The 12,536-nt window shown below is 43.0% G+C and overlaps 1 long non-coding RNA gene across 2 annotated transcripts; it reads right to left on the minus strand.

The window, feature by feature from the left end:
* Positions 1-1,079: 1,079 nt before the first annotated feature.
* LOC128085383 (uncharacterized) lies at positions 1,080-10,710 on the minus strand. 2 transcript variants are annotated; one of them, XR_008208943.1, is made up of 3 exons: positions 10,396-10,710; positions 4,949-9,652; positions 1,080-2,054 (listed from the first exon to the last, which is right to left on the minus strand). It is a non-coding gene; the product is annotated as an uncharacterized LOC128085383 (long non-coding RNA). The 2 variants fall into 2 exon arrangements; XR_008208942.1 differs by having other exon boundaries at positions 4,949-5,056; positions 5,135-10,710.
* Between the last annotated feature and the right edge of the window lie 1,826 nt (positions 10,711-12,536).

A 12,536-nucleotide genomic window follows, 5' to 3' on the forward strand; every position in this document is an offset into this window, starting at 1 on the left:
ACCTAGAAATAAAATGGAAGCAGATGTTCTTTATCATCTGAAATAGTCACTCATAACTTCTCCAGCCAGTACTCTACCATGAAAACATTGGTGTCAGCAGTCTGGAAAGCAGCCTTGCAGAACAGTAAGTAGTTGTTGTGATGGACACAAGTTTAATATGAGTCAGCAATGCTCCCTTCTAGCAAATAGTGCACCTTGCACACTATGCTGCATTAGCAAGAGTGCAGCCAGCATTCCCAGCCTTCCCCACCTTCCCCAACCTACCAAACTGGAACAACAAACGTGTGTGAATGACAAAATCCAAAGCAACTGTTGTGAAGTCCATAAAGCTACAGAAATATACGAGAAATCTACACTCCATTCTTTCATCCTCTGTGTACAGAAAATAATTTCACAAGCAATTTGATAACAGCAGAAAAAACCTTTGCTGGCTCAATTTCTTGCTATTCAGTTCACACCGACATTTTAAGCTATTAGCTCTGTAATACATAAATAACACTTTCTTATTTAGCAGCCTTATTAAACTCTGGAGACTGACTTAAGCCCCTAGTTTCTTACATTATTAAGCTTGCAATTCATTATTAGACCAGTGTGAGTTTGTTGTAGCTCTGAGCTAAAGACTACTAAAAGCCAGAACTGGCATTTACGTAACATAAAGACAGCATAGACCAATGGAAAGTTGTGGGAGTCCTGAACAAGAGACAGAAGGTGTCCATATCAACAAACAGCATTTATTTTGTGTACTGCAGGGTCTGGCGCATAGATGCAGTTGGCATCAAACGCCCACTGCCCACAGTACGGCTGCAGTGGGGCTGCAGGGCTGCACATCTCTGAGCTTCGTGTCAGTGACCTAACCCCAGCCTGGAAACACGACTGGCTCCAACCCTGCGTGTCTGCAAGAGTGCAGCTGCCAGCAGCGTCAAGGTGTGAAATGTCTGGAGGTTTGCCCCACTGGCTACATGGTTTTCAAGCAAAAAAAGTTTCAGTATTTGAATTTTTGTTATGCAGCTCCAAGCTCCTGTAGAAGCAAAAACAATTTTCTGACCATCTTTTGAAATACCATCTTTCCAGAATGCACCTTCTTGCATTTTTATTTTCAATTCCTACCAGTTTCTAGCCCACAAAAATTCCAAACTTTCTGGTGTGTTTCTCAAAAGGATTCTGCAAAACTGAAATCACCACTTTGAAAAAGCAAAGTTTATGTAACACAGCATTTGTTTCTACAGAATACACCTTTGATCTTTGCCATCTACATTTCCTTTCCTTACCATAACAGGGGTCTCATATTTGATGTTAATAGGGATATTCCTCCATTCTTTTCTTAAACTGTTTTTCTTTACCTTTTATCAGGATCAAAGAGCAAAATTCATAGCTTCTGATCAAACATGGACTGAATTTGTGTCTCACATCTTCCGCTTTAATTATCTGACCGTTAATGAAATATGTCTAATATGCTCCTGATGGGATTATCAGCTGCTTCATCCTTCCCTTTGGTCCTTCTGGCCATGGTATCATCTTTCTCTTTAATTCCTCTAATAAACTCAGAAAAGGTATGTGAATAAATTAATGTGCTTGGGAAGGTTTCACATGCCACTTAGGAACTCAAAGTTCAAAATTCTGCTGAGCATATATGGCAGTGAGTATCTGAACAAGCACGCAAACACCAAAACTGCCTTTCATTCAGTGGCTCATCCACAGTCACACTGACTTTTCCTGGCAGAAAGTCCCAACTGCAGCAGCTGGAGGTTGAGTCCCTGTTTTCAACTCTGTTCATAGCTCAGTAGAAGGCTGTGGGCCTTCACTCACACCTCCATACTGCAGTGCTAACAGTGATGAAGTACTGGGTGCTCACACATCCTTTACATTTCACCAATGGTTTATTTGGATCCAGCACCTCTTTCATCAGCACTTGTGTTCAGCACCATTAGGTCAGCACCAAATCAACCCCCCAGGGTTGTCCTTGGGGTTTTCTCTATTTTCATTCCCATCTTGCTCTGAAGATTGGCGAAGCTGTACTAGAAGAGGGCATCAGCCAGGCTTTCTTCTCCCTTTTGCTGGATCAGGGAGATTTAGGCAGAAAATAAATCAATACAAAATTGAGATATTTCTGAGGATAATAGCTTTAAGTACAAAAGCAAAGCTGTGTAAGGAAAAACATTCTTTGTTTCAACAGGATGGTTGTTAAAGGGGTTTTTCAGGCTTAAAATCACATCCCAAGAACATCAGGCATTTTCCTAACTCAAATGACCCATGTTCAAATCTCTCACACATCTCAATATGTACAACAGCAGTGCTCCCATAGCTGTGACCTTTGAGGTTGCTGGTTGCTCTCTACTTGAGAGCTTTATTGTTCTTCACCACCTTTTCACTTGCTCCATACTTAATGTGCCTCATCGTGAAGGATCTAGAAAGTCCTTGGTGTCATTCTGATGCAGAACTGCTTGACCCTCTTTGTGAAACCTAATACTTCTTTTCCAGTTCTTTCTGTAAAAGCCAGGAACAGTTAAAGGCACATTCAAGAAGCTTATTGGAATAACTACAGCTAAGGCAGTTTGGTTGGTAAAGAAGGCACCATCCTCTGTCTGAGGATCCTCTGTCTGCCATAACACCCTTTCCTCTTTCAGTATTTCAGCCCACTGAATACAGAAGAGGCAATTTGAGGTATGGAACACCCCCTTTCATCTGCTTCTCTTCAGAAGAAATGAAGAGGAAGGAATGTGGTAGGCCATCTGACAAAGATGAGCGTTCAGTTCATGAACTCCTAAAACACGTCCTGAGTGCTGTCTTTACTTGGAATAATTTTGATTTTATGAATGAGACGTTTAACTCTGGGCTTTTATCAATTTGTACCATCAGTGCCTTTAGCAATTCCAATGGATTTTAAGATGTAGCATTTGAGGTCTATTTAGAGCCATGACAAAGGTCTGAACATGTCAAAATCTTAGTATATAAAAACTAAGAGTTCAGGAATTGCTCATTTTCAAATGTTCTCCCACTTAGCAGCCCAACAGAAGAAAAGACAGTAAAGAAAAAAAAAGTTACTGCCATAGTGAGTCAGTTGCATGGCAGGGAAACAGAAGAACTAGTGCATAAAAATGTCATCATTTATTTTGTTAATTTTCCAAATGATAACATCTCTTTCAATTATACAGCACTCTCTCTCTGTTCCTGACCTGAAGTCATTTAAGTGCAAGATCATATCCATGTCAAGGTGGGCATCCAGGTGTTACTACCAACTTTATGGATACTTTTCCACTAGGAAATTCCTTAGCCAAAATAATTAAAAAATAAAATATATATAGAGAAAATTAAATCATGCATTTAAACAGTATCACTTGCTTATTTTTTAAATCATCACTCTAGGCAATATTGATGTATTGCTCAAAGCATCTTCTCCTTGCTTATCCCTCTAAAGAGCAAGACTTCCAGAAACTTTCTCATTTTAATCATGTCCTACAACAAAGCTCAGAATGAAAATTGGAAGCACTAGAAGAGACAACCTAAAAGATTTGCTCTAGAATTTAGTAGGTATTAGGGCTGATACCATCAAGCCCATGCAGCCCTTGCACAACCATATCACAGTTACCAAAGAAATTAGCCTGCAACACATGGCCCAAAGTCTTCAACTGCATCCTTATGGATTTCACAGGGGTGTGTGCTGAGCTACTTCATAACCCAGCACCAGAGATGCTCTGGGTACTCTGAGCCTCATAGATGCACCATGTCAGTTCAGTCTGCGTGGGCTCCTACCCAGGTGGTTCCATGGCAACTTCAGGACCTTCAGTTCCTCCAGCAGTCACTGTCAGAGGTGGGTATGTCTAGAGAGGAGGAGCACTGGTAGTTTAGCTCTGCCCCCTTGTCTTGCTGAAGTGCCACACACCTCTGTGTGTGTCTTGGTTATCTTTGCCTTTCTGTGAGGTGGAAAGTGCTACCGGGTGCAGTGGTGGGCTTCTTACATGACATCTCTCCAGCAATGGGAGGTACAAGCTCACGTCTCCTAGTCCTGCACAGATTAGCAATCCGCATACAAAATATAAGCACAGTTGTAAGCCAGAATGCATCGAGCCTTGTGTTGTAGGTTGCATCATCAGCCATCATCACGCATGCTACATCAGGAAGTATCTTTGTGAGATTTTGGCTGGTCTTGAGAAGGGTTAGAGCTACCCTTGGCCACCAACCACATCATGAAGCCAGTGATGGAGGCAAAGGATGGAAGTGTGAGGCTGCAGCTGGGTTGATCATTGCTGTTGGTAGGTCCATCACTAGAGGGAGACCAAGACTTACCCTATGCTTGGTAGATGTTCACATCACTTCTCATTGGAATATAGGAAATATAATCTTTAACACAGCATTTTGTTCTTCATTTGCAAAAATAAAAAAATAAAAAAAATAGTAAACTATGTTTGGGGTCTAGATTGGGGAGACAATTTGATGTAATTGCTACCATCATGTAGGATAGTCGCTGTAGATGGTGCATCATGTTGTCAGGATCTCCCAGAGTAATGCCATGGACCTGGTTCAGACTCTCAGCAAACAATATAATTTGTCTCCCTTTATTATCTGGCTAGGAGAGGATTTTTTCTGATCTCTGAGGAGAAATATCTACATCTGAATTACAGCCATTAGGTTTCAGATACCAGCTGGGGTTTTGCCACTCAGAAAGCTATCACTGCTATGCTTTCATGCTTTAAACAAAGTGAAAATAAAAATGTTATATATTAGACTTGGAGTTTTGCTCTGTTTCTCATGATGGCCAAACTAGGATTTGCTCTGAATGTTCATTTTGCTTTTTCCCTTGGTGTGCCAGCATCGTGCTGGAGAGGACACCAGAGAGCGTCTGTGCCAAGGCTGCTCCCCATTACAAACCCCACCGTCACAGCCAAAGGAGAGGTGCGTGCAAAAACTAATTGCAGTGGAAATCGAATATGTCATAGCAGGATAGTCATACCTGTACAGCAGGTGACACAAGCTCAGTGCTTCATGATCAACATGCAAGTGAAGCATCTCAGACAAAATCTCGTAGCCAGATGGCCAGCCTCCTTTTCTAAGTGACGTGCTATTTTCATAAGAGAAAAGATAGACTAGTATGAAACCTCTGCCTATTCTAACATTCAAGATGGCTGAAATTTCTTACCAAAGACTTCAAGCTTCTTCATCTAATTCCTGGTGCACTTGTGTTTTCTGGCTCCTTCCTGGAGGATATGCATGTACTGAAGTCTGTGGCTGGTGTTTGTTCAACACCACCCCACCACGTCACTCCTCAGGGAGCAGCTGCTGCAGAAATATTTACATTGCAACGTGATGAGGCTCATAAAACACTGCTAATGTAAACACGATCAGGTTTACAAAATGGTGCATGTCTGACAGCTACAGAGAGCTGCTATCGATGGAGGCAGTGACAGCCACCATTCATCATTTGGTGAAAGTGAATAGCTCGTGCCTTCCATCCAGCCTCTGGTTCTTATGCAGCCAGTGCAATGCACGTCCTGCTGGGATGCAGCCAAGGCTGCAAGGGATGGAGCCAGGCTGAGCTAGAGAGAAACCACCAAGTTTTGCTCCCTTTGATGTAGGCAGGGGAAACAGAAGAGGGTGTGGGATTGAGGGTAGGAAAACTCTGCCTTGGCCCTATCTCCATCTTGGTGTTCTAGTCACTGGTGGAGAAAGTTACTGGTTTATTAACTGCTGCATCAGATTTCAGTGCTGCAGCTGGCCTCTGCTTCTGTGTTCCCCAAGGTCCATCCTCCCATGCATCTATGTGAAACCACTTCTACAGTGCAGCAACACTTCCTGAGAGCAAACCCAGCCACTCTGCTCTTCTGGACCAGAAAAACTGATTTTAAGACTGCTTGTGTCATGTATATGTCACTCACACAGCTTCAGCCCTCTGTAAGATTTCCTCCCGCACAAGACCGCAGAGCTGCTGAATGTTTGTGCCCATCATTTCTTCGTACTTTGGCCATTTTGTCTCTTTTCACTGGTTCTGCTGATGCTGTTATCGGTCAGATGAGGATTGCAGGCTCACCTGGCAGGTAAAGCATGCCTTAAGACTTGTACACACACCCTACAAGGGTGCGGTTGTCTCCTCCATGTTGAGAAAACCAACACAGTACTACTCTTTATGTGAATAAAAATAAGCGTTAGCCTGTTAATCAATTCACTGTGCAGTCATTAGGGCAGGTTTTTAAAGCAAAGAATAGAGAATTAAGGGCTAGGATAGAACAGAATAGAAGAGTGAGAACAGAGAATTAATTCCTTGCACAGTGTTTTTAAAATGCACCCTACAACTCACACTCTTTCCAGGTCCCATCAAAATCTAATCAGCAGTTAATCTAATCACAAGGCAACTTCATCAGCCCAAGCAACTTGCAATAGATTTATTTAACCACAGTATTGGTCCATCAAAACAAAGCTTTGTTACAGGTTAATCTCCTCATCAGCTCCAGAAGAAGTCACAGAAATGACGAACTATCTCCCTCCGTCTTCAGCAAGGCTGTGAAAATACTGTCAGTCCATGAAAGATACAGTATTACACCAGCTGTCTGGTCCAGCCACCTACCCTGCTCACTGGCCATGCCCTGTGCTGAACAGCACAACTGAAAGATGAACAAAGAGCACTGGAAGGGCTAATTTAAAATAGCCCCTTCATTCCAGCTGTTCCTTTCAGGTGGATGGAAGGCACCTGAGTACACCTACAATCTCATGGGGTGCTGCTGATTACATCCATCATCAGGACTTTGCAAGTTAGAAGAGCTCTGAAGCACTGCTCCACTATTGGCCACATCTAGCAGTGCTCCCAGCCTGAAAACAAATGACCGCTTTCAACAAATCAAAAGGTTTACAAAAGATGTTAATGAAGAACAAGCACAAGAGCAAATCATGATGAGAAAGGGGTCAGCCCATGGTAAGCTCAGCTGCTGGAGACCATAGTGCTGCAGCTCACCAGAAAAAGTTTGTGGCTTATCTTTATCTTCTGTCATGGCCTGGCACTTCTGGGTGTTTAAAGATATCCAGGAAGTGCCACTTGATTTAGAGGGATACTTGCTAGCTTAGAATCGCTCCAGATCTGGATGTAATGTATTATTTAAAATAAACAACTGAAAATCTACCAGCATATATTTAAATCTACAAAAACACTGCTGTTTTATCTAGCAGGTGGGCGAGGATGAATAACTACAGCCAGAAGATCACAGCAGAAGTGCTGCTGTGGATATGATTCACACTGCAAATTAAGACACCTAGACTTACATGTCAGCACTGTCTGGAGTCAGTGGGCTCTGGGGAGCATTGCAGTCCACTCTGAAGCAAGCCAGCACACACATTGCTCTGTTGATTGAATCTATTGACAGAAACAGGAGCTATGACTCCCATGGAAACGCCCATATGTGACACCTCACCGCAGGTTTTTCATTTGGCTGTAGAGTCCCTTCCTGGAGGATGAAGGAAGGATTTATGGGATTGCCACCATTGGGTACCCTGTCAAAGAATGAAGTGTGTCCATTCTCTACATCCTATGGGAGGAGATCTGACTTCAGAGCTATGCACAGGTCACAGTTATCACAGAGAGCAAAGATGCTGAACACTGACATTTCCAGGACAAATGCCTATTGGTCTGGGGCTTCAGGATAGTATTAGGATCAACCCAAAATACAGGTGGGAAAGAAAAAAAAATACAGGACTTTGCTGGAGGGGACCATCAGTAAGTGGTCACACGCCATAATGAAATTCATTGTTTTTGGTTGGCAGCTCCAGGCTCTTTGCTTGACCATAGTTCCAGGTGTCTAACATCAACTTACAGCCTTGGATCAGAGGCAGCACGGATTGAAAACAAAGCCTAATGATGAGGTCACCTAATGATCAGTCACCATGGGGTGACTGATGTCTCAGGAAGAAGCGAAGACTTGCAGTTTTCTTTGGAGAAGCGGAGGAATGGAAAGGCAAGAAGGGAATGGAAGTGAATGTAGAGGAACTTGTTGTTTTGTGCTACCCTTAAGGGAAGGTCTTAGCATTACAAGTGGGAGATGTGGCCATTGCAGCAGCATGGAATAAGAAAGCAGAAGGGAGCACAGCATCTTCCCTTGTGCTTCAGGTCTGTGGGCAGGCCAGGATTCATCCCAGCATGGTGAGCCACGAGCTCTCTTGGGTGTCAACACTGCATTCCTTCTGCACCACAGCTGCGAATATTGCATGTCAAAGCTGTCATCACCTTGTCCTCACTGATGGTGCTCTGAGCAAGGCACATGCTGGGTAAGAGCATTGTTTCTTAGCAACTTCAGCTGGCTCTGCAAATGAAGTGGAGTGGAGGGTTCTTCTGCATGGGGAGGAGGGCAGCATTTGTAAGTAGTTGTAAGTAGTCTCTGGCTCTGTTTTACCTAGGCATTTGCTAAAGCTGTTTCTTTGTATTTGCTCATCTGCGTATCAGTTCTTCTTAATCTGAAACCACAAGCTGCTGGCAAATTACATCATCTCTGTATATGCAGCAGCAAGAACTACAAAGTCTGTGTTTTTGACAGAGGTTCTGAGGTACTTTGATAATGATATGAGTAAATAAAAAAAGAAAATTAATTGTACTCTGTGCATTTTCTGTGTGAATACATAGCTATCTGTGCAGCAAGATCCAGAACCTGACACAGGACCTGATTCAAGATGCACAGCCTTGAGCATCACCCCAAAGATAAGCACGTTTGGCTTTCTGTTGGACTACGCAGATTGTTCCTTATCATAAAACAAGATACAGAAAGGCAACACCCCATGTGATATGTTCCATGTTCTGCTCTGCTCTGCTCATCAATCAGCAAGATGTTGCACAACTGCTACTTCCTTTATCAGACACATTGCAAAAGGAATCGCTTAGAGATGTTGTGAAAAGCCCCATCCTGCTGATGTTAGATGTTCCCACTTCTGACACGCCTTCTATGATGGAGTGATGGCATTGGTGGACAAAGGCAGGGCAGCTGATGTCGTCTGTCTGGACTTGTGCAAGGCAGACAAAGAATTGGTTGGGTGGTTGTAGCCAGAGGGTTGCGGTCAATGTTGCATGTCCAGGTTGAGGTCAGTGATGAGTGGTAACCCATGGCAGGGGTGTGCACGAGCAGACAGCAGGGTATGAGAAGGTCATTATTTGTGCAGCAGGTTATTAAGCTGTGGTTGGTCAGAGGATGAGGTGGGTACCAGGCGTTCCCAAGGGCCAGCAGACACAAGTGTGGCAGAAGAATCCCATACAGGTCATTTGGCACAAAATCACTCCTTCAGTTTAGGAAGGTCCATAGTCATAGCAAGGTGTTTTTTGGGAAATATCACCACTTGTCCTGCTCTCTCAGGCGTTTGCTGTTGGCCAGCACTGGTGGGATACAGGCCCGGGTGATGCTTTGCCCAATAGTCATTCTCCTGTTCTCACCTCAGGACAGCGAGGTTTAAAGTAAAATAGTAAACAACTTTAGAAGACACAAAAATGCTCTTTACCCAAATGCTGAGGAGGGCAGTCAGAATCACAGTTTTGGATTTGGACACCTACGTAATTTCTGAGTCTCACTTGAAACACTTGTATTACCTACAGATTCACTAATGGCTTCATGAATTCCCTCCAGTTTTCAGGAATCCATCTTCTCCAGGATCCAGTCCATTGTCTTGTCAGCATGATGTACGTACTTCAACACTAAAATCACAGATTTTCTTTTATTATGTTCCAAATACTGAGTAAGGCCATGCTACATAAATGATATGTCTAGGTTATCACCATGCCAACAATCACTCTATCATCTGGATATTTTTCACCAATATTTTTTATTTTCTTCTCAACTAATGATTGCTCTGTAACTCTATTGTAAATATATTTATAAGTCTTGGGCAAAGGTATACAAAGCCCAAAAATTAGCTAATAACTCCTAATTGAAAAGATTTACTTACTTTTTGAGATTAGACACATAGTTTATAATCTTCTTACTATGCTGTATCATTTTCTTAATGAAAAGTTTTAGTAAAAACATAGTATGTGATGGTGCCAAATATTTTAAAAGGGCAACTGCAGTGCATTCAGTTGACCTCTGTCAGCTCAACTTGTAAGCTCACAAAAAAAAAGAAAGAAATATTCTCTAGGAAAGCACTCTGATTGTTGCCAGTATTTCTCAGTTCATAAATTCAGAGGATCATCTGATATCAAGAGGGACAAGAAGGATGGTTGGTGCAGAAGTCAGAAGAATGCAGCAGCACTTGCAGTATCACACAAAGGTGTCAGGATTTCTTGGAAAGCTTTATCTTTTTATACAGAACAAAGTTTATATAAATAAAAATAAATAAAACCAAATACATAAGGATTGGAATACAGCTGTGAGGGCAAATCTAAAGAGTAGGTGGTTCTGTCCTATAAATCTGCATCTTGGAAAAGATCTAAGAACTTACAATGTGTAAATAGCTCGATGCTGTTTTTCCTTAAACAATGGAGAAGTTCTTTACAGAGAAAGTGGTGAGGTGCTGGAACAGCTGCCCAGGGAGCTGTGGATGCTCTGTCCCTGGAGGTGTTCAAGGCCAGGTTGGATGGGGCCCTGGGCAGCCTGGTCTGGTGTTAAATGTGGAGGTTGGTGGCCCTGCATGTGGCAGGGGGTTGGAGATTCATGATCCTTGAGGTCCCTTCCAACCCTGGTCATTCTGTGATTCTGTAATGTAGAAAAAAATATTCATGAAAAGGGAGATGGAAAAAGACATCTGAAAATTAAAAGTAACATTAACAGAGAGCTGTTACCTGTATATATGTAACAACGGTGAGACTGAGTACAAAAACTAAAATACTGAATGCAGTTTTCACTGGCAACATTTTTGACATGAAGTTCAAAAAACAAACAGAGAAAGATTTGAGAAATGAGTAAGATACCTAAGTAGTACAAGAACTGAGAAGCTCCATCTGTTCGACGTCATCGAAAAGCTTACAAAGTGATGTGAACCCAGAGCACAAATACCCTTAAAGGAAGGAAGCCCTCAGACTAAATCAGAACCGATGGCTGGAAGTTAAGGGCAGACCATTTCCACTAAAATGCACATCACAGCTTTTTCTTGGGGAAAGTGATTGGCCACTCAAGCAAGCTACCAAAGGATGGGATCATCTCTGGGTGGTTTTTTGAGGAGTGAGAAGCAATGCCACCACCTGTTTCTGCAGCCTGCAATGGGAGTATGCCATGGGAGTAACTTGCCCATGGTGAGGGGTTGGAGCTACATGATCTTTAAGGTCCACTCCAATATAAGTCATTCTATGAATCTATTCAAACACTTGTCCACAAAGAAAGGCAAAGCACTTCAGGCTCAGCAAAACAGCACCGCATTTCACATCCCTGGAGGCATTCAAGGCCAGGTTGGATGTGGCTCTGGGCAGCCTGGTCTGGTGGTTGGCAACCCTGCACATAGCAGGGGGGTTGGAACTGGATGAGCATTGTGGTCCTTTTCAACCCACGTCATTCCATGATTCTGTGATTCTATGATTTTCAAGGAGCCCCAGTGAGCAGCAAGGTGACAGTCATTGGATCCATGCAGAACATGAGAAAGTAGTGATGTAGCTTGAAGTGAGAAGCATGGCCGATGGTTTCTGTTAGTTCCACTGAGCTGTAATCCCCCACCATGCTCTTCCCCTTGTACCTAGGAATTCAAATCTCGTCATCCCTTCTTTCCATAACAAATCCTATTATTATTTGGTGTACAAAGCAAAAAACTGTATCATGCTTTTGGAGACATCTATACTATATCCTCACAGCTGTCAAATCCACTGTCTGAAAGCAGGTTCTATTTTTACCCCATGAATTCAAGGAAATAGCTTACCCTAGTTAGAGTTTCCAAGAACACAGCCATAACATTTCAAATATGTGTACTTTCACCATGACAAGTCTGTCAGTCAGTCTGCCTTAAGAGCAGCTTTATTTTGCCCACATCAGCTATGCTGTGATCAGACCTAAGAGCCCCAGTGTGTCAGATGCTACATGAAGAAGTGGTGAAAACCCAATTCCTGGGCATCTTGGGCCTGCCATATCAGACAGACTGCACCAGGGCTTTTTTGCCATTGCCAGGTACCATTACTTTCCCATACAGCTCTCTGAACAGGTATTTGTGTTCCTCAGAAGAATCTGAGCTCCAGCACCCATCACTGCGCTTTGCTTTGCAGTAGTAAGAGTGCAGTCAAGGCTGTGAGACCACTAGAGAAAGCTGTCCTTGAGAGAGCCAGGACTCAGTGCGCTCTGTGCATTGCCTGGGTCGCACATGGAAGTCCAGCATTGCTTTTCCTAAGGTAAGTGCACAGGTATTGGTGCAAGATCTGAAGAAACAAAGTGCCACAGTTTGCAAATGAGACACTGACAGGAAGGAGGGAGGAGGCTGCTAGGAGTAACAGCGTGCTCTTATTCTTTCCACAGAGATCCAGTTTGTCACATAATGACACAGCCAATAGCTTTATCTACCTCTTGCAGCTGGCAGGCAGAGTATGTGTAGCAACATTACCCCCTACAGTTCAGCAGTATGTTCCCACTTTCTTTAGCTTTGGGTACGGCTATGGTTTTACTATA

Source organism: Tympanuchus pallidicinctus, unplaced genomic scaffold, assembly GCF_026119805.1.
Source record: "Tympanuchus pallidicinctus isolate F22 unplaced genomic scaffold, pur_lepc_1.0 scaffold3, whole genome shotgun sequence".
Classification (NCBI taxonomy): Eukaryota; Metazoa; Chordata; class Aves; order Galliformes; family Phasianidae; genus Tympanuchus; species Tympanuchus pallidicinctus.